Here is a 22,587-nt window from a genome sequence, read left to right as displayed (position 1 = left end):
CGGTGATAATGCCATTGCCAGACAAAGTGCGCATAGCAGTTTTGCCATCAGGATGCCCTCCATTTAAAAATGACGCACTATTCACTCTAGCCTGTAGTTTGTTCTGCCTCATGGGTGTTAGTACAAGAACATTTTGGCCCATCTCATACACTCCCTCTCTGGCAGTAAAATCCTGCAACTGTTTTTGTGGGAATATGGCATCTCTGGGTTTGGCAGGTACCTCACCCAAGAAGGCTTGCATCTTATCCCTGAATAACACATCATCCCCTGTTACAGAGGTGTCTGTGGAGCCTAGGGTCTTGCTACCTGTTGTGTGCTCTCTAAACATATTGTGTGCTGTCAGTTGCTGCTTAACTACCCAGGGCTCTTGCCCTCCCACTGGAGTAGAATTCCTGTACTCCTGCACTCTGTTAGGGTTGGTAGGAGGTTGGCTGGGGACTCTGATTCTGCACACCTATCAGTGTATCTGCTGAATGGCACTGTGGGGCTGTGTAAATACACTCCTCTGTACTCCTCCCCCCTGTGTCTGCAGTTTGTGTCAGTCTCTGTCCCCTAGTTTGTGCAGTCTGTTTATAGGTCTCATCTGAGGTTACTGGGGTCTCTGTCACCCATAATCTTTCACACTCACTCTGGGGGTCCCTCAAAGAGGATTCTGTACCCTCCTCCCCCACACACTCTGGATTCTGGGGCTCTGCTACTTCTGTTATAGGGGGGGGCTACATTCTCCCCCCTCCCTCTCTCACAGTCAGTCTGCCACTTCACATCCTCACACAGAAGTTGGAATTCTTCTGACACTGGTGCAGACAAGCACACATCTTCCTTCTGCCATTTATCCCATATATCCTGCCCATCCACAGGGGACCCAATTAGTTCGGGCACCGACTGGCACACCTCAGATCTCCTAACCTTAGTAAGAGTACTATCAATTATCTAATTCCTTGTGAGAAATTTGAGACACTCATCTAGTTTTCTCTCTCTGCACCTGCGGATCTTCCTTCAAGCTTAGTTCTCCTCCTCTGTGAGCTGTACATCAAAGAGGAAGTGACACAACAGGAGTTTTTCCCTAGTTCAGCTCTTCAGGTCTAACACTTCAGTTCCACAATGTCACAGGTATTCAGAAATTATGAATGAATGACAGAATTCTTGGATAATTCCGGATTTCAACCACTTTGTGTTTGCTTATCATTTGATTACTTTTGTCACTGAGGAACCAATCAGTCTTTTTATAATCAGGATCCTCACTATCACACACGCGTTTAGATGGTAGTACACTTTTGGAATATTTTTTGATCACCAATCATTTAATTTTTCATGTCATTTTTTTGCATTGTGTATTTTTGCATCTTTTCATTTTTGCATTTTTAACGTACCTTACTCATATTTTTTCACATAAAGTACCATTCTTTAACTACTTTGTATACACACATTTTTTGAACTCTCAAGGTATACACAAGGACCATTCACTCATCTGATGAACTTTTCTCATATGACTCAGGACTTGTTTTTAATATTTGATTCATAAATATTCTTTAGGATCTCCACATTTCTTATCTTGAGTTGCACTATTGTTATTGGTTTGTGCAATATCATTGTCATTATTTTATTGTCACTTGTTTGTGCAATAATATTGTTATCAGTTTGTGCATTTTTTATACATTTATATATCATTTTATTGGTTTGTAATATCATGGATCCATGAATTTTAACAATTGTATCATTAATTTGTAAAACTTGTCATTTATTTAATATTATTGTTTAATAAATCACACTATCCTTGCCTTAATATACAGGGAGTGCAGAATTATTAGGCAAGTTGTATTTTTGAGGATTAATTTTATTATTGAACAACAACCATGTTCTCAATGAACCCACAAAACTCATTAATATCAAAGCTGAATAGTTTTGGAGGTAGTTTTTAGTTTGTTTTTAGTTATAGCTATTTTAGGGGGATATCTGTGTGTGCAGGTGACTATTACTGTGCATAATTATTAGGCAACTTAACAAAAACAAATATATACCCATTTCAATTATTTATTTTTACCAGTGAAACCAATATAACATCTCAACATTCACAAATATACATTTCTGACATTCAAAAACAAATCAGTGACCAATATAGCCACCTTTCTTTGCAAGGACACTCAAAAGCCTGCCATCCATGGATTCTGTCAGTGTTTTGATCTGTTCACCATCAACATTGCGTGCAGCAGCAACCACAGCCTCCCAGACACTGTTCAGAGAGGTGTACTGTTTTCCCTCCTTGTAAATCTCACATTTGATGATGGACCACAGGTTCTCAATGGGGTTCAGATCAGGTGAACAAGGAGGCCATGTCATTAGATTTTCTTCTTTTATACCCTTTCTTGCCAGCCACGCTGTGGAGTACTTGGACGCGTGTGATGGATCATTGTCCTGCATGAAAATCATGTTTTTCTTGAAGGATGCAGACTTCTTCCCGTACCACTGCTTGAAGAAGGTGTCTTCCAGAAACTGGCAGTAGGACTGGGAGTTGAGCTTGACTCCATCCTCAACCCGAAAAGGCCCCACAAGCTCATCTTTGATGATACCAGCCCAAACCAGTACTCCACCTCCACCTTGCTGGCGTCTGAGTCGGACTGGAGCTCTCTGCCCTTTACCAATCCAGCCACGGGCCCATCCATCTGGCCCATCAAGACTCACTCTCATTTCATCAGTCCATAAAACCTTAGAAAAATCAGTCTTGAGATATTTCTTGGCCCAGTCTTGACGTTTCAGCTTGTGTGTCTTGTTCAGTGGTGGTCGTCTTTCAGCCTTTCTTACCTTGGCCATGTCTCTGAGTATTGCACACCTTGTGCTTTTGGGCACTCCAGTGATGTTGCAGCTCTGAAATATGGCCAAACTGGTGGCAAGTGGCATCCTGGCAGCTGCACGCTTGACTTTTCTCAGTTCATGGGCAGTTATTTTGCGCCTTGGTTTTTCCACACGCTTCTTGCGACCCTGTTGACTATTTTGAATGAAACGCTTGATTGTTCGATGATCACGCTTCAGAAGCTTTGCAATTTTAAGAGTGCTGCATCCCTCTGCAAGATATCTCACTATTTTTGACTTTTCTGAGCCTGTCAAGTCCTTCTTTTGACCCATTTTGCCAAAGGAAAGGAAGTTGCCTAATAATTATGCACACCTGATATAGGGTGTTGATGTCATTAGACCACACCCCTTCTCATTACAGAGATGCACATCACCTAATATGCTTAATTGGTAGTAGGCTTTCGAGCCTATACAGCTTGGAGTAAGACAACATGCATAAAGAGGATGATGTGGTCAAAATACTCATTTGCCTAATAATTCTGCACTCCCTGTATATTAGGCGCTCCTTAGCATTTATCATCATTTTTTTCCCTTTTTTAGGGTCAGCTAGGGACCCTTTGCCTTTAGGAGCCATAGGAAGCTGTTTAGTCTAGCTCTGATAGACACCCCTTTTTCTATTAATACTACAAACTCTGGGGGTAGTTCAGCAAAAGCCTCCAGTGCGGGACCTTTCACACCAGGGGTAAGGTACTTGGCCCACTGCTCCCTTGGCAGCTGGAACTGTCTGCAAACTTTCTCGAAGCTACGCAGGAATTACATCCACATCGCCATCTTTTTCCAGAGTGGGAAAATTCTCTGCACGCACTCTGGGAACAGGTGGGTCTCTAGGTTCACTAACAACAGGTGAGACCATCCCTCTCTCCAACCGTACAAGCTGTAGCTGATACTCTCAGCCTGCCTTTCAGCAGCCTGTCTCTCAGCCTCCGCAGCCTGTCCCTCATAAAATTTTGCAATCAGCTCCATACGCAAAATTGCATCCACTGAGCCCATATGTTTCAGAACAGTTTGCAAATAACAGTCCAAAGGATCCCCAGATCCTGATGAATCACTGTCCACAGCTGCAGACATCTCTCCTGAGACGTCAGCTCGTGTGGTCTGGCTGTTATCATATTCGGTAAGAAGTTGTATTAGTCCATCTTTGTTCTTTCGACGGGATGGGATATCTCGCTCCTGGTATAACAGTGCCAACATTTCCTTCCTTTGTTGCTAATATAACGCCATAGTAAAAATAAAATAGAAAAGAAAAACAGAGAATAGGGAAGGGGACTGTTTGCAATGTGTGACTATATAATGCAGTTTTAGCCTTTGGAAATTATGAGTTACAATTTCTTTTTAGTACTGGGATTTTCACACTAGCAAATCCACAAGCACTAAAATCTAATAACAAAAATTATCTACACCGCTGCCCATCAATTTGTGACGACCAGGATTATCCAACCCTGCGCCAGTCTCTTGTTTGGCATAGAAAGGGTTATCAGACCCCTTCTACTGTCCCTAATATATCACAATCTAGCCACACCAGGCCAGCTTGTGATTTAGTTCAGTGGGTGCAAGGGTTAACAACACTCTGTAGTCTGTACTAGACTTAAAAGAAATGCCCAAAAACTCCCATTTAATGCATACATATAAAGTGTCAGATTATAAATGGAGCACAATATTTTGCTGAAGAGATATTTGCGCTCCACTTTGTAAAACCAGCGCACGCTAATGTGCGCTGGTATTACAAGTCAGGTGCAATGTGAACGCGACCTCACATTCACATTGCACGGAAGCCTTAAGCTCACAAGAGCGTGCTTCCATAGGCTCCAATGGAAGCCTCATTCTGATGCCATCAGAGACTTTTAGAAAATTAACCAGAGCTCGCGGTAGCAATAGCCAGCCACTTGTAATGGCTGGTTAATTATTGCGTGGCTGCGAACGGGTGCACGATAATTTAGCGCTCCACTTGTAATCTAGCCCATAGTTAAACTTTTAAACATTTAAAAGTGCCCATAAACATAGCTGTGAGTGTCTATTTAAAAATACAAAGCATACTTTAGTAGCAGACATCCAAACCAGTACTGAAACATATCAGCAGAGGTAATGGAATAGGAGTATAACGTCGATCTGTAAAGGGAGGCAAAAGACAAGTCCCTGCGACCGAATTTACAGAGTGCCTAGGAAGGATTTCCTATGAGGTTAAAACATTGTATCATAAGGCAGTACTCCAATTACATCCCTCTGACGAGCACTGTACTCTAAGGGGAACTGGGCTTCAGTATGCTCTGAAGCGCCTTTCACTGAACAAATCAAGCACATCATCATGCTTTAACTACCTCCAATGGAGGCAAGTAAAAACTAAAGTATGAGTGAGGTGGGAGGGGTTTTATAAGCTTTTTGGGGTTTGGCCTCCTCCTGGTAGGAATGTATATCCCATATGTAACAGCTTGTGGACGTTCGCCACCTATATGAAAGAAATACATTATTTTGCCTGGTATACCTGTAATTTACCCCTGCAAGTTATTTTTTCCACAGAAGGACACGTTATCCTGAGAATGTAAATGCCTCTGAACTTAAAATGCACCCTACTTACAGTACTTCTCAATTCTAACCCTGGTACATATCTATCCCTAATTGGCTTTACCTGATAACAACTTTAAAATAATGTATTTACATTGTGACCATGGCTAGCCTTGTCAGTAGACTAAAGCCTCAAAATGTATGAATAAAGTAGGCTTTTCCCCAGATTTCTATTAGACCTGGCTCTGTAACCAGTGGAATCTTAAACTCAAAACTTTTACAGCAGAAGTCAGAAGGACTTATATCTATAGAAATTTCAGGTTCCTATCTAGCCCCCATCACAGATAATCAACTGTAAAGTGAGGGAGAATGTTAAAAAAAAATTGCACTTTCTCACCTCATAAGAAAAAAATAAGAGAAGCCTAAAAACTGACATTTTTTGCATGCAAACCATACTTGCCTAGGTACCCAATAAAACATTTAGAACTGAGACCCAAACCCTTCCCATTATAAAATGAATCTAACAGTGGAACATTCAGCATTCTCGATCATTACTTTAGGACTTACATTCTAAATCAATAGAACAAAGGCTGAAACAGTATACTTAGACAGATATGTCACATTACATATAGTCCCATGGGAAAAAGAGTGTACATTTGAAAAAGGCTTCATTTGCACTTATATAAATTATTTAAAAAGCCCTTAATATCTCTTTAAATGCTTCTGAAATGAGAATTTGAATGAAATAAACAATAGATTGGAAGAATATAAAGAGGACCAATACTACAAAGATATACAGAAATAGATTATAGAACAACTTAAAAGAAATTAGATTTACAAAGAATTAAAGGTAAAAAGATGGTAAGGGACCAGAATCATTATAAGAAAAGTATAGCGACAACAGATAACCAACCAGAGGAAGACAGTAAGATTACTGGAGATTAGTCACTAAACAAAAAAATCTGAAAGTGTATCTGGTATGGGTAGTGTACATTCCCAATACAAGGGGGATTATAGTATACAACAAAGAAGTAATTATGAGAACACCATTAATAGATGGCGAAGGGCTAATTATGATAAAAAAGGGTCAGAAATATGAATTGATATAATTACTTGAATGAAGGGGAGTTTAAATCTGAATGGGGTAATAGGGGAGGACAGTATAGGAGGAACACTAATAAAATATTTAATGAATATAGAGGAGAAAATCAAGGAGGAACAGAACAAAGGGGATGGGGAACCAGAGCTTTTTTTTAGCATTTTTGCCATCACTGTATTTAAACAGAAATAGGGTCTTGTTTTTTTTATTTACCTATCAAAACTATATATATATATATATATATATATATATATATATTTAGTAGACAACTCAAAGTATTGATCCAGGCCCATTTTGGTATATTTCATGCCACCATTTCACCACCAAATGTGATCATATTAAAACAATTGTTAACTTTTTACAAACTTTGGGGTTCTCACTGAAATTTTTTAGATACCGCTTGTGCTGTCATAAATGAATGTAAAAGCTTCTCTGGGATCCTCTTTGTTCAGAAATAGCAGACATGCATGGCTTTTGCCATTGCTTTTTGGTAATAATTGTAGCTGCACACCACACTTGTTTTATTTCTGTCAGTGAAGGGGTTAATCAGGTAGTTTGTAAGGTTAATTTTATATTTAGTGTAGATATAATCCCACCTGACACTTCCCACCCCATGATCCCTACCTGATGCCTCCCAAACAGCTCTCTTCCCTCCCTCACCCCCACACTGGTCACCCCCATCTTAGGTACTGGCAGACAATCTGCCAGTATGCAGATTAGTCATTTTATTTTTTATTATTATTTTTTTTGTACATTGTAGGATTACCCTCTTATCCCCCCAAAAATGCTCTCTAAATCTCCCTCCTCGAACTAATTTCTGCCATCTTAGGTACTGGCAGCTGTCTTCCAGTACCCAGTTTTATATCAGTTTTTCTTTCTATTTATTAAAAAAAAAATCTGTAGTGTAGATGCCCCCCCCCCCTCATTTATCCCATCTCCCCCTTGCAAGATCTTCTCCCCTTTCCTCTATTCCCCCTCTCCACTCTAAGACCCCCCTCTCCCTCCCGCTCTCAGCATTTATGTTTGCTGCAGTGTAGCCGTCCCACCCGTTCCCACCCCTCCCTCCAGTGATGGCACCCACCTCTGTCCTAAACCTCCCACACCACCAATGATCAGCACCAGCTCTACCTGATCCAGAGAGGAACACATAGTGTCTCTCTCTGCATCTTCCACTCTGCACATCTATTTCTGCACTAGCCCACTCGTGGGACATGCAGAAATAGCGCAATCTCACCACTGTTGTGAGATTATACAAAATGTATAACTTCTACAGAACAATGCAAGCATACCCTTGAGAAAGTCTTACGATCCTGCAGAAAAAGCAAACAAAAGGGCGCCTCCTGTGTATATCAGTAGTTACAAAAGGTACACCTATCACAGTATATGCATACAGGGCACTCACATTTGGTGGAAGCACTCAATTGTGTTTATAGGGACAGGCTGAAGGATTACAGTGCTTCAGCTCACTATTCTCTAGCAAACTGGAACTCCTGTGTGTAATGCAGTAAATGTAGCCAAACAGGGACCAAGCGGTTTGTATAAAAGCAAATGGGAATTTAATTGACAAAAGATAAAAAGGTCATAGGGTATTAACAAATTGGTTATCCCCTAATGCAACCGTTTCTCGGCTTACACACCATTTCCTCAGGCATATGACACTAAAACCTGAGTATAGGGAATCTCTCTCACCTAAAACCAACCGGATCTATGGAAAGCGCTCCAACATGTGGAACACGTAATCCCAACTACCTATGATGTCACTACAATCCTAAACAGACATCTAAAAGAAACATACACCTCAATAATAGAAAAATTCAGGAGGAGAGATGTCGAAATTCCCAAAGAGCTGTGCTAGTGACAGCAGACAGATGGAAGGACAAGTCAGTAGTAAGGCCTCACTCTTGTGTAGATAAATGAATCAGATGAGACCTGTAGAGGACAAAAAGAGGCGCCACATTGAGTAGTAAAGTTTAGAGCATCCAGCGATAAGAGGGCCCAGAGCCTCTAGCAATGGCAACTCACCAGAAGCAGCGGCACAACCGGAGTGCCGTACAAGGCAGCACGGGACCCACATAGTCGCCCGTAAGACTCAGAGAGACATCAGGAAGCGTCCGACGTGAAGACAGGTGACCAGAAGAGCCAATCGGATGAAGCCAATAAGAGGTGGAGACAGCAGTCTCGATAATATGAAAACAGGAGTAAGGGATAGTACAAAAGTGTAACTTTATTTATTACACTGAGTATAGCTATGTGTTTCTCAGCAACAGAAAAATGCTGTTTCATCAGGCTAGATACACTATCAAAATGCTTGCTCCTTAGTAAAACACTTATGGTAGCTATAAATGTAATATTGGGAGATGTAAACTATGTGATCATATATCACATAGGAAGAAGACTTTTAAATCCAGTGTCACTGGCCGTCAATATTCCATTTTGGGCCACATCTCATGTTCCTCTAAATATGTGGTCTACCTTCTCACCTGTTTCAGTGGGATCCAATATATTGGGCGTACCTGTAGAAGATTGAGCATTAGATGGTCCGAACATCAACGTAACATCAAGAATAATTATAAAAATCATAGTGTCCCGAGACATTGTAACCTTAAACATCCTGGAAAGACTAACTGTTACACTATTACACCAATAGAATTCCTTCCCAAATCGCATCTCTACAATCAGTTTTTTAGATTAAGGCAGAGGGAGACTTATTGGATACATGTGTTAAAAAGCATGCATCCTACTGGACTCAATCTCAATATTGACCTAGCAGCCTATTTATAAATTACGATTCCTCTCAGCAATCTATTGACTGTTAGTTACATTAATCTTTTATGGATTATATCTTAGGTTCTTTTATGATCCACTCTTTTATATACCTAAGGCACTCCTTGCTATCCTATATATAATCCATAATATGATTATGTTATAATGTGATTACACCATTTTATGTGGGTCCTTCTTTGGCTCTGTGTGATTTCAGGTTATGGGCCACTATGATTGGTACATCACTTTATGGAATTCTAATATATTTTATTTGTACTAATATCTAGTTTTGATATCTCATTCTCTCTCCTATTTAGGTTATATCTGATCTACTATCACATAGTATCTTGTTGAGCCTTTTTGTCCCTTATCGCCAATATGGTCCCCTTGAGAAGTTAAATGATCGTTCTCATTTTTATCATTTTTAATAGTCCTTAATATTGGATTGTTTTATTTTTATTGGTTTTGGGTTTGATTAATTGATGTATATATATGAGTTCTTTATTATTCATATTATTTGTCATATATATGTACACATACATGTATGTTTATATTGCCAAACATAGATGTATGGTTATATAATTTTGTGTAGTTACACTTTTAATAATTTTTAATAATGTTTCTAATTAGCCATATTTATATATTGTTCAGTATATTGTGTATTTTAATTCTGATTGCTAGTTCTCCCATCGACGGATGCTTGCCATTTAGCCTTACTCGTTATGAGTGTTATGTGACATCACAGAAGGTGTGGCAGCCGACCAGTCATCTGATTGGTCAACTAACGTTTTATTAAGGAGCAAGCATTTTGATAGTGTATCTAGCCTGATGAAACCGCATGTTTCTGTTGCTGAGAAACGCATCGCTATCCTCAGTGTAATAAATAAAGTTACACTTTTGTACTATTCTTTGCTCCTGTTTTCGATATTATCGAGACTGCTTTCTCCACCTGGCTGTATCCCTTATTGGCTACATCTGATTGGCTCTTCTGGTCACCTGTCTTCACGTCGGACGCTTCCTGACGCCTCTCTGAGTCTTACAGGCGACTGTGTGGGTCCCGTGCTGCTTTTTACGGCAGTCTGGTTGTGCCACTGCTTCTGGTGAGTTGCCATTGCTAGAGGCTCTGGGCCCTCTTATCGCTGGATGCTCTAAACTTTACTACTCAATGTGGCGCCTCTTTTTGTCCTTTACAGGTCTCATCTGATTCAATAATAGAAACAATTCATATGGGATGAAGAAATGTGAATACTTTTGGAAATGATCAGAAGATGAATATTCCATCAAAGCATAACACTATAATAATAGTAATAATATGATAATAATAATAAAGTATAAAGTTCCCATTATAAACTGTAATGCTTGTGGGATATTCCTCTATCAGATCAAACTTGGCCAGTAGTCTTCTTATCCCGGCTTCAAGTGGAATGATAGGAAATATCCCAGAGCAGAGAGAGTTTGTAAAATGAGGTAAGCAGTACTCACAGTAGGCAAGGTAGTCCTTGGTGGCAACAGGAAGACAATCTAGCAGTATAGCAGTTCAGGGGTAAACCAATAGAAGGAACAGGCAGGAGTCAGCAAAAAAAGGAAATCCAGCAGTATAACAGTTCAGGGGTAAACCAATAGAAGGACCAGACAGGCAGAGTTCAGTAACAGTATAGCAATCCAACAGTTCCGTGGTTAAGCAGGCAGAGTGGTCAGACAGGTAGAGTACAGCAACAGTATAGCAATCCAGCAGTTCAGGGATTAAGCAGGCTGAGTGGTCAGACAAGCAGAGTACAGCAACAGTATAGCAATCCAGCAGTTCAGGGGTTAAGCAGGCAGAATGTTCAGGCAAGCAGAGTTCAGCAACAATATAACAGTCCAGCATAAAGTAATATAACACACTAAGCAGCACCTATACTTGGGCATTGAAGATGGTAAGTGAAAGACTTACATAGGCGCAGGATTTGCGCCACAGGAGATCCGGACTGGCTTCAGAGGAGGGAGAGACTTGCGGCGATGACGTCATCGCCGCACGCTCACTGGAACTGCTGCATCCCTGGCAACAGCCAGGGCAGTGTAGTGTGACAATAAACCTTGCGATCAAAGGTTATGTGTGATGATCGTTAAGTGAATATCAGTGCTAATGGGCTTAAAGACTCCTATTATAATACTATATATGTGTATGGCTCTAGGGAAAAAACTAAGTATAATGCTGAAAATAAAGTTATGATAATAATAAAAGTGTCTATACTAATAAGTGAAATCTATAGCTTTGCATCTAGGTGTCAGGCTATGTAGATAGCAATAGAGATTAGGATCTCAACTGCTGACCTAGCAGACAAAATGTGTAATATGTATCACCTTGAATGCTGAACTATCTATTATATAGCCCAGGTTTACTTAGTGACTTTTATAGAAATGAAGTTCAGATAGCTGCTATACTTGTATATGAAGTTGCAACTGAGAGTTAGGATAGGTAGCTTCTTGCAGATTTATTTAATTATAGGACAAGTAAAACTCTGCTTCATTTGTAGCTAGGAATATAAAAGCACCTGGCTCAATAGAGAAGTACACAGTAACGCTTGCCCTTTAAATACTTGGTCTGTGTCCCTGCAGCAGTGCTTGCATTCAACTAAGCAGAGCTGTTGTGCTGCTGTAGTTCGAGCTGGCTCCTGTGTGTACTGTGATCAAAACAGGCTTGTGTGGAACCAATCCGTTTGCAGATGCAAAAAGGGGGCGTGAACTGACTGTATTGAAGGCAATCCTGTGCAGAGTAAATTCTTTTGAAATGCTGTCTGAACTCCTGAGTGAAGCACCTGTTTAAGGTGCAATGATGACTTAAATAGGGGAGTCACCAGGTGAACAGGAAATCCAAGGTAGGAAGGAAAAGCTGGACTGGAATCCTCACAGACCCCCCCCCCCCCCCTCAAGCAAGCTGTCCCATGGCTTGAGGCTTAGGTCTATGAGGGTAACGTCTATGGAACCTCGAGACGAGTCTCTGGGCGTTCAAGTTGTAAGGTTCCCAGGAATCATCCTCCGGACTGAAGCCTTTCCAGCGAACTAAATATTGGAGTTCACCCTGTGAGAGCCTGGAATCCAAGATATCTTGTACTTCAAAAGTCTCTTCATCCAAAACTGGAGGTAAAGGTGGAAGCAGAACAGTTTGATGTTCATCAGTAGAAGCTGGTTTCAATAAGGAAACATGGAACGAGGGGTGAATTTTAAGCGAAGACGGTAGATCAAGCACAACAGCGTTGTCATTAATAATGCGGACAATAGGAAAGGGGCCAGCTAGCTTTTTGCACGGGATTTGCAGGCGTAGATACTTAGTGGAAAGCAAGACCTTGTCTCCAATTGCATATTGTGGAGCAGGTCTCCTCCTTAAGTCTAAATAAAAAGAGAGAAGCGCTCAACCTGGGAACGAATAATAGCTTGTTCTATAGCTAGTTACCACCCAAGAAGCAGCCTCTTTTTGCTCAACATGTGCCTTTCACAGAGAACTTTCCTGAAGCATATCAGTCTGATCCTGACTTCACAGTCCAGCCCCGAAATACCAGGCAATCCCTCTCTGAACGAGAGATACAGCAAAACCCCAGACGTACGTTTCGGCCTATTGTGGGCCTCGTCAGTGAGGTGCAGCCATATCCCTCTAGGCACACTGAGCAACGGGTCCACGTCTGGATTCCCGCATCACACTTAGGGAGACTTCCCCAAGTGTCATAATTTGTATAAATAAAAAGAGAGAAGCGCTCAACCTGGGAACGAACAATAGCATAATAGCTTGTTCTATGGCTAGTTACCACCCAAGAAGCAGCCTCTTTTTGCTCAACATATGCCTTTCACAGAGAACTTTCCTGAAGCATATCAGTCTGATCCTGACTTCACAGTACAGTCCAGCACCGAAATACCAGGCAATCCCTCTCTGAACGAGAGAAACAGCAAAACCCCAGACACACGTTTCGGCCTATTGTGGGCCTCGTCAGTGAGGTGCAGCCATATCCCTCTAGGCACACTGAGCAACGGGTCCACGTCTGGATTCCCGCATCACACTTAGGGAGACTTCCCCAAGTGTCATAATTTGCATAAATAAAAAGAGAGAAGCGCTCAACCTGGGAACGAACAATAGCATAATAGCTTGTTCTATGGCTAGTTACCACCCAAGAAGCAGCTTCTTTTTGCTCAACATGTGCCTTTTACAGAGAAGAACTCCTTAAGTCTTAGAAGCATTTTTGTGTGGCTTGTGCATCCAATATATTTTTTCGTATCACCTGAAAATTTTCAGCAAGGTTCTGTGTAAGATCATCAACAGAGGGGTTGGTGATGGAATCTGAATAATCAAATGAAAACCTTGGGTGGTAGGCGTAGTTGGCGAAGAATGGTGTCATTTTGGACGAGGTATTCAGCATGTTGTTGTAGGAGAATTCCGCCATCGACAAGAATGTCGACCAGTCATGTTGTCTGTAAGCACAGTAGCACCGAAGATACTGCTCCAGCCATTGGTTCAATCTTTCTGATTTTCCGTTGGTTTGAGGGTGGTATGAGGTAGATAAGCGGTGGTCAATTTGAAGGACTTTACTGAAATGTTTCCAAAACCGGGAGGTAAATTGACTACCCCTATCTGTAGTTAAAATGGAAGGAAGACCGTATATTCTTACTGTAGAATCAAGGAAGAGCTGGGCAGTTTCAGTAGAGGTAGGTAATTTATGGAATGGTACAAAATGAGCCATCTTCGTTAGTAAATCAGTGACAACTAATATGGTGTTTTTACCGGAACTTGCTGGCAAATCAACAAGAAAGTCCATTCCTATATGGGTCCAAGGTTTGTCTGGAATCGGTATAGACATAAGTAAACCATATGGTGTTTTTTTCTCTGCTTTAGATGTTATGCACACAGTGCAGTTCCTGATGTAATCTTTTACAGATTAATCCATCCTGGGCCACCAATAGTCACGTTTAATCAGTTCAAGAGTCCTGTGGGATACCTGGATGTCCAAGAAGAGGAGGGTCGTGATGTTGTTTGATTAGATCCTGTCTCAGTGTATGAGAGCTGTACAATTTAGAATTGTTATAGTACAAATCATTTTCTGAGGTGGTTTTGTGGAAGATCTTTATCGATGCTTAGAGCCTCCTTTAAAGCTTTGGTTGAGAGTGGTAGCAACCCTAAGAACCTTTCTGGTGGTATAATTGAGGTAGGTGAGTGGTCCTTTGATGCTTCCTCTTCCGATCTCTCTATTCGGGATAACTCATCTGCCTTCCCATTACGAGAACCTGGTCGATAAACAATCTGGTAGTTAAAGCGACTAAAGTATAGGCTCCATCTCACCTGTCTTCCTGAAAGAGTTTTATTCTTTTGGAGGTATTCTAGATTACGGTGATCCGTATAAATGATAACCGGTAGTTCAGTACCCTCTAACAAATGCCTCCAATGCTCAAAAGCCCTCTTGATTGCCAGGAGTTCTTTCTCCCCAATGGGATAGTTCCTTTCAGGGGCAGACAAGGTTTTTGAAAAATAGGAAACAGGGTGAAGTGGTTCAGTGAAGCTGCTCCTTTGGGAAAGGACAGCTCCTAAGGCGTAGTCAGAGGAGTCCACCTCAAGGATGAATTGGAGTGTAGAATCAAGGAAGCGTAGTATAGGGGCAGTTGTGAAAGCTGTCTTAAGATGGTGGAAAGCATTGTTGGCTTGAGTGTTCCATTTATAGGGAATGCTAGTGCTAGTAAGCTGTATGAGAGGTTTAGCAATGGTGGAGTAATTCTTTATGAACTTCCTATAGTAGTTGCTGAATCCTAGGAAGCGATCTAGCTGCTTCTTAGTCGTAGGTTCTGGCCATTGGGCAACCGCATCTACTTTGTTTTGCTGCATCTGTATGCCTCTAGGGCTGATGGAATACCCAAGAAATGAGATCTCATCTGTATGGAAGAGACATTTCTCTAGTTTTGCATACAGGCGGGGAACTTGTAATCTGGAGAGAACCCAACTTACATGTTTTATGTGGTCTTCTAAATTGGTAGAATATATCAGGATGTCATCCAGATAAACAACAACACAGATGTCCAGTAAATATCGGAAAATGTCATTGATAAAAAATTGAAAGGTGGCAGGTGCATTGGTCAAGCCAAAAGGCATAACAAGGTATTCATAAAGACCATAACTAGTCCTGAATGCCGTGAGCCACTCATCTCCCTCTCTGATGCAAATCAAATTGTAGGCTCCCCGTAAATCCAGCTTAGTAAAGATCTTAGCCTGATGAAGTTCTTTGACAAAGCGCCAGAAGGGCGTGAAACGCGTCAGATGACGTCACACTCCACACACCTGTGTCTCCTGGTAGTCACACCGCTTACATTTGTCGAGTGTTTGTCCAACATGCCAAAATAAAGGTATGATCTATTTGCTTTACCTTGATTCATGTGTCTGTGTTGTGCCTTAAACAGTGATTATTTCTGGTCTGGGAGCAATCTATAAGGAAAGTTTTTTGCTTATTATATACCTGGAACGGGCAGCCTGGTCTGCAAGTCTGGGTTTGTGCCGGGAGAGGCGCCGGCACAGTGTTTCCTGTGTGTTCCTGCATAGACCTTACCTCTTTAGTCCTTGAACTCTCACTCACCTGTGTATAGTAAAGATCTTAGCCTGATGAAGTTGTTCGATTAATTCAGGGATCAAGGGCAAAGGGTACCTGTTCTTCTTAGTTATTTTATTCAATTCATGATAGTCTATAATCGGTCAAAGTGATTGGTCTTTATTCTTGACAAAGAACATCCCGGCGCCTGCCGAGGAGACTGATGGACGGGTGAAACCCTTCTTCAGATTTTCTTGTAGGTAGTTTAAGTGCTTCAATTCCGGTTGGCACAAGGGTTATAGATGTCCGCATGGTGGAGTTGTACCGGGTTTAAGGTCTATCGGGCAATCATATGAACGGTTGGGAGGAAGACACTCAGCTTCCTTTTTGCTGAAGACTTCGGAGAATTTGCCGTAAACCTCAGGTATAGAAGGTTGTTCTGTGTGACACTCGGAGAGTTGTAGCATAGGAGTATGCCTGTAACACCTCTGATGGCAGTAAGAAGAATCCAATTTGATCTGTAGTGTTTTCCAGTCTACTGACGGTTCATGTAGCTGGAGCCACTGCAAGCCTAAGACAATTGGGAAAAGGGGAGAGACAATAACATCAAAACAAATGTATTATTGATGTGAAGTGGAAGTTGTCACTAGTATAGGTACAGTGTGGTGAGTGATCGGCCCTGAGGATAATTCAGACCCATCAACAACACGTATAGACACAGGGGTGATTTTTTTTAATCAGTGGTATTTTATTGGAGAAAACTAGTGACTTATCAATATAATTTGAGTGAGCCCCCGTATCAACGATGGCTTCTTTCTTCAAGCATTTTCGTTCCCACTGCAATGAGAGAGACATGGTGCAATGAAGAGGTTTATCATGAACAACTAGAGAAGTCAAATGAAATGAAGACTTACTGGTTTTATTCTTTTCAAGGATGGGGCAGTCCCTGACGGTGTGAGTTGCCTTGCCGCAATACATACACAAGCCTTTATTCTTGCGTCTAAGGCGTTCTTCAGTGGTTAGGGGTCCACGAATAAATCCAATCTCCATGGCTAGCCCCCATCACAGATAATCAACTGTAAAGTGAGGGAGAATGTTAAAAAAAAATTGCACTTTCTCACCTCATAAGAAAAAAATAAGAGAAGCCTAAAAACTGACATTTTTTGCATGCAAACCATACTTGCCTAGGTACCCAATAAAACATCTAGAACTGAGACCCAAACCCTTCCCATTATAAAATGAATCTAACAGTGGAACATTCAGCATTCTCGATCATTACTTTAGGACTTACATTCTAAATCAATAGAACAAAGGCTGAAACAGTATACTTAGACAGATATGTCACATTACATATAGTCCCATGGGAAAAAGAGTGTACATTTGAAAAAGGCTTCATTTGCACTTATATAAATTATTTAAAAAGCCCTTAATATCTCTTTGAATGCTTCTGAAATGAGAATTTGAATGAAATAAACAATAGATTGGAAGAATATAAAGAGGACCAATACTACAAAGATATACAGAAATAGATTATAGAACAACTTAAAAGAAATTAGATTTACAAAGAATTAAAGGTAAAAAGATGGTAAGGGACCAGAATCATTATAAGAAAAGTATAGCGACAACAGATAACCAACCAGAGGAAGACAGTAAGATTACTGGAGATTAGTCACTAAACAAAAAAATCTGAAAGTGTATCTGGTATGGGTAGTGTACATTCCCAATACAAGGGGGATTATAGTATACAACAAAGAAGTAATTATGAGAACACCATTAATAGATGGCAAAGGGCTAATTATGATAAAAAAGGGTCAGAAATATGAATTGATATAATTACTTGAATGAAGGGGAGTTTAAATCTGAATGGGGTAATAGGGGAGGACAGTATAGGAGGAACACTAATAAAATATTTAATGAATATAGAGGAGAAAATCAAGGAGGAACAGAACAAAGGGGATGTGGAACCAGAGCTTTTTTTTAGCATTTTTGCCATCACTGTATTTAAACAGAAATAGGGTCTTGTTTTTTTTTATTTACCTATCAAAACTATATATATATATATATATATATATATATTTAGTAGACAACTCAAAGTATTGATCCAGGCCCATTTTGGTATATTTCATGCCACCATTTCACCACCAAATGTGATCATATTAAAACAATTGTTAACTTTTTACAAACTTTGGGGTTCTCACTGAAATTTTTTAGATACCGCTTGTGCTGTCATAAATGAATGTAAAAGCTTCTCTGGGATCCTCTTTGTTCAGAAATAGCAGACATGCATGGCTTTTGCCATTGCTTTTTGGTAATAATTGTAGCTGCACACCACACTTGTTTTATTTCTGTCAGTGAAGGGGTTAATCAGGTAGTTTGTAAGGTTAATTTTATATTTAGTGTAGATATAATCCCACCTGACACTTCCCACCCCATGATCCCTACCTGATGCCTCCCAAACAGCTCTCTTCCCTCCCTCACCCCCACACTGGTCACCCCCATCTTAGGTACTGGCAGACAATCTGCCAGTATGCAGATTAGTCATTTTATTTTTATTTTTTATTATTATTTTTTTTGTACATTGTAGGATTACCCTCTTATCCCCCCAAAAATGCTCTCTAAATCTCCCTCCTCGAACTAATTTCTGCCATCTTAGGTACTGGCAGCTGTCTTCCAGTACCCAGTTTTATATCAATTTTTCTTTCTATTTATTAAAAAAAAAAATCTGTAGTGTAGATGCCCCCCCCCTCATTTATCCCATCTCCCCCTTGCAAGATCTTCTCCCCTTTCCTCTATTCCCCCTCTCCACTCTAAGACCCCCCTCTCCCTCCCGCTCTCAGCATTTATGTTTGCTGCAGTGTAGCCGTCCCACCCGTTCCCACCCCTCCCTCCAGTGATGGCACCCACCTCTGTCCTAAACCTCCCACACCACCAATGATCAGCACCAGCTCTACCTGATCCAGAGAGGAACACATAGTGTCTCTCTCTGCATCTTCCACTCTGCACATCTATTTCTGCACTAGCCCACTCGTGGGACATGCAGAAATAGCGCAATCTCACCACTGTTGTGAGATTATACACAATGTATAACTTCTACAGAACAATGCAAGCATACCCTTGAGAAAGTCTTACGATCCTGCAGAAAAAGCAAACAAAAGGGCGCCTCCTGTGTATATCAGTAGTTACAAAAGGTACACCTATCACAGTATATGCATACAGGGCACTCACATTTGGTGGAAGCACTCAATTGTGCTTATAGGGACAGGCTGAAGGATTACAGTGCTTCAGCTCACTATTCTCTAGCAAACTGGAACTCCTGTGTGTAATGCAGTAAATGTAGCCAAACAGGGACCAAGCGGTTTGTATAAAAGCAAATGGGAATTTAATTGACAAAAGATAAAAAGGTCATAGGGTATTAACAAATTGGTTATCCCCTAATGCAACCGTTTCTCGGCTTACACACCATTTCCTCAGGCATATGACACTAAAACCTGAGTATAGGGAATCTCTCTCACCTAAAACCAACCGGATCTATGGAAAGCGCTCCAACATGTGGAACACGTAATCCCAACTACCTATGATGTCACTACAATCCTAAACAGACATCTAAAAGAAACATACACCTCAATAATAGAAAAATTCAGGAGGAGAGATGTCGAAATTCCCAAAGAGCTGTGCTAGTGACAGCAGACAGATGGAAGGACAAGTCAGTAGTAAGGCCTCACTCTTGTGTAGATAAATGAATCAGATGAGACCTGTAGAGGACAAAAAGAGGCGCCACATTGAGTAGTAAAGTTTAGAGCATCCAGCGATAAGAGGGCCCAGAGCCTCTAGCAATGGCAACTCACCAGAAGCAGCGGCACAACCGGAGTGCCGTACAAGGCAGCACGGGACCCACATAGTCGCCCGTAAGACTCAGAGAGACATCAGGAAGCGTCCGACGTGAAGACAGGTGACCAGAAGAGCCAATCGGATGAAGCCAATAAGAGGTGGAGACAGCAGTCTCGATAATATGAAAACAGGAGTAAGGGATAGTACAAAAGTGTAACTTTATTTATTACACTGAGTATAGCTATGTGTTTCTCAGCAACAGAAAAATGCTGTTTCATCAGGCTAGATACACTATCAAAATGCTTGCTCCTTAGTAAAACACTTATGGTAGCTATAAATGTAATATTGGGAGATGTAAACTATGTGATCATATATCACATAGGAAGAAGACTTTTAAATCCAGTGTCACTGGCCGTCAATATTCCATTTTGGGCCACATCTCATGTTCCTCTAAATATGTGGTCTACCTTCTCACCTGTTTCAGTGGGATCCAATATATTGGGCGTACCTGTAGAAGATTGAGCATTAGATGGTCCGAACATCAACGTAACATCAAGAATAATTATAAAAATCATAGTGTCCCGAGACATTGTAACCTTAAACATCCTGGAAAGACTAACTGTTACACTATTACACCAATAGAATTCCTTCCCAAATCGCATCTCTACAATCAGTTTTTTAGATTAAGGCAGAGGGAGACTTATTGGATACATGTGTTAAAAAGCATGCATCCTACTGGACTCAATCTCAATATTGACCTAGCAGCCTATTTATAAATTACGATTCCTCTCAGCAATCTATTGACTGTTAGTTACATTAATCTTTTATGGATTATATCTTAGGTTCTTTTATGATCCACTCTTTTATATACCTAAGGCACTCCTTGCTATCCTATATATAATCCATAATATGATTATGTTATAATGTGATTACACCATTTTATGTGGGTCCTTCTTTGGCTCTGTGTGATTTCAGGTTATGGGCCACTATGATTGGTACATCACTTTATGGAATTCTAATATATTTTATTTGTACTAATATCTAGTTTTGATATCTCATTCTCTCTCCTATTTAGGTTATATCTGATCTACTATCACATAGTATCTTGTTGAGCCTTTTTGTCCCTTATCGCCAATATGGTCCCCTTGAGAAGTTAAATGATCGTTCTCATTTTTATCATTTTTAATAGTCCTTAATATTGGATTGTTTTATTTTTATTGGTTTTGGGTTTGATTAATTGATGTATATATATGAGTTCTTTATTATTCATATTATTTGTCATATATATGTACACATACATGTATGTTTATATTGCCAAACATAGATGTATGGTTATATAATTTTGTGTAGTTACACTTTTAATAATTTTTAATAATGTTTCTAATTAGCCATATTTATATATTGTTCAGTATATTGTGTATTTTAATTCTGATTGCTAGTTCTCCCATCGACGGATGCTTGCCATTTAGCCTTACTCGTTATGAGTGTTATGTGACATCACAGAAGGTGTGGCAGCCGACCAGTCATCTGATTGGTCAACTAACGTTTTATTAAGGAGCAAGCATTTTGATAGTGTATCTAGCCTGATGAAACCGCATGTTTCTGTTGCTGAGAAACGCATCGCTATCCTCAGTGTAATAAATAAAGTTACACTTTTATACTATTCTTTGCTCCTGTTTTCGATATTATCGAGACTGCTTTCTCCACCTGGCTGTATCCCTTATTGGCTACATCTGATTGGCTCTTCTGGTCACCTGTCTTCACGTCGGACGCTTCCTGACGCCTCTCTGAGTCTTACAGGCGACTGTGTGGGTCCCGTGCTGCTTTTTACGGCAGTCTGGTTGTGCCACTGCTTCTGGTGAGTTGCCATTGCTAGAGGCTCTGGGCCCTCTTATCGCTGGATGCTCTAAACTTTACTACTCAATGTGGCGCCTCTTTTTGTCCTTTACAGGTCTCATCTGATTCAATAATAGAAACAATTCATATGGGATGAAGAAATGTGAATACTTTTGGATATGATCAGAAGATGAATATTCCATCAAAGCATAACACTATAATAATAGTAATAATATGATAATAATAATAAAGTATAAAGTTCCCATTATAAACTGTAATGCTTGTGGGATATTCCTCTATCAGATCAAACTTGGCCAGTAGTCTTCTTATCCCGGCTTCAAGTGGAATGATAGGAAATATCCCAGAGCAGAGAGAGTTTGTAAAATGAGGTAAGCAGTACTCACAGTAGGCAAGGTAGTCCTTGGTGGCAACAGGAAGACAATCTAGCAGTATAGCAGTTCAGGGGTAAACCAATAGAAGGAACAGGCAGGAGTCAGCAAAAAAAGGAAATCCAGCAGTATAACAGTTCAGGGGTAAACCAATAGAAGGACCAGACAGGCAGAGTTCAGTAACAGTATAGCAATCCAACAGTTCCGTGGTTAAGCAGGCAGAGTGGTCAGACAGGTAGAGTACAGCAACAGTATAGCAATCCAGCAGTTCAGGGATTAAGCAGGCTGAGTGGTCAGACAAGCAGAGTACAGCAACAGTATAGCAATCCAGCAGTTCAGGGGTTAAGCAGGCAGAATGTTCAGGCAAGCAGAGTTCAGCAACAATATAACAGTCCAGCATAAAGTAATATAACACACTAAGCAGCACCTATACTTGGGCATTGAAGATGGTAAGTGAAAGACTTACATAGGCGCAGGATTTGCGCCACAGGAGATCCGGACTGGCTTCAGAGGAGGGAGAGACTTGCGGCGATGACGTCATCGCCGCACGCTCACTGGAACTGCTGCATCCCTGGCAACAGCCAGGGCAGTGTAGTGTGACAATAAACCTTGCGATCAAAGGTTATGTGTGATGATCGTTAAGTGAATATCAGTGCTAATGGGCTTAAAGACTCCTATTATAATACTATATATGTGTATGGCTCTAGGGAAAAAACTAAGTATAATGCTGAAAATAAAGTTATGATAATAATAAAAGTGTCTATACTAATAAGTGAAATCTATAGCTTTG

The 22,587-nt window shown here is 40.6% G+C and overlaps 1 long non-coding RNA gene across 2 annotated transcripts in view; it reads right to left on the bottom strand.

Moving 5' to 3' along the window:
- Positions 1 to 16,468: 16,468 nt before the first annotated feature.
- Positions 16,469 to 22,587, bottom strand: part of LOC128651621 (uncharacterized) — a 110,251-nt gene continuing 104,132 nt past the window's right edge. For both annotated transcript variants that reach the window (XR_008401140.1, XR_008401141.1), the window contains exons 2-3: positions 16,659 to 16,820; positions 16,469 to 16,581 (exon numbers count right to left, since the gene is read on the bottom strand). This is a non-coding gene — a long non-coding RNA (uncharacterized LOC128651621). The remainder of the gene's footprint in view (positions 16,582 to 16,658; positions 16,821 to 22,587) is intronic.

This window comes from Bombina bombina, chromosome 3 (genome assembly GCF_027579735.1).
Source record: "Bombina bombina isolate aBomBom1 chromosome 3, aBomBom1.pri, whole genome shotgun sequence".
NCBI classification, from domain to species: Eukaryota; Metazoa; Chordata; class Amphibia; order Anura; family Bombinatoridae; genus Bombina; species Bombina bombina.
Note: the sequence above shows the minus strand (reverse complement) of the source record. Positions and strands in the feature narration are given on the sequence as shown.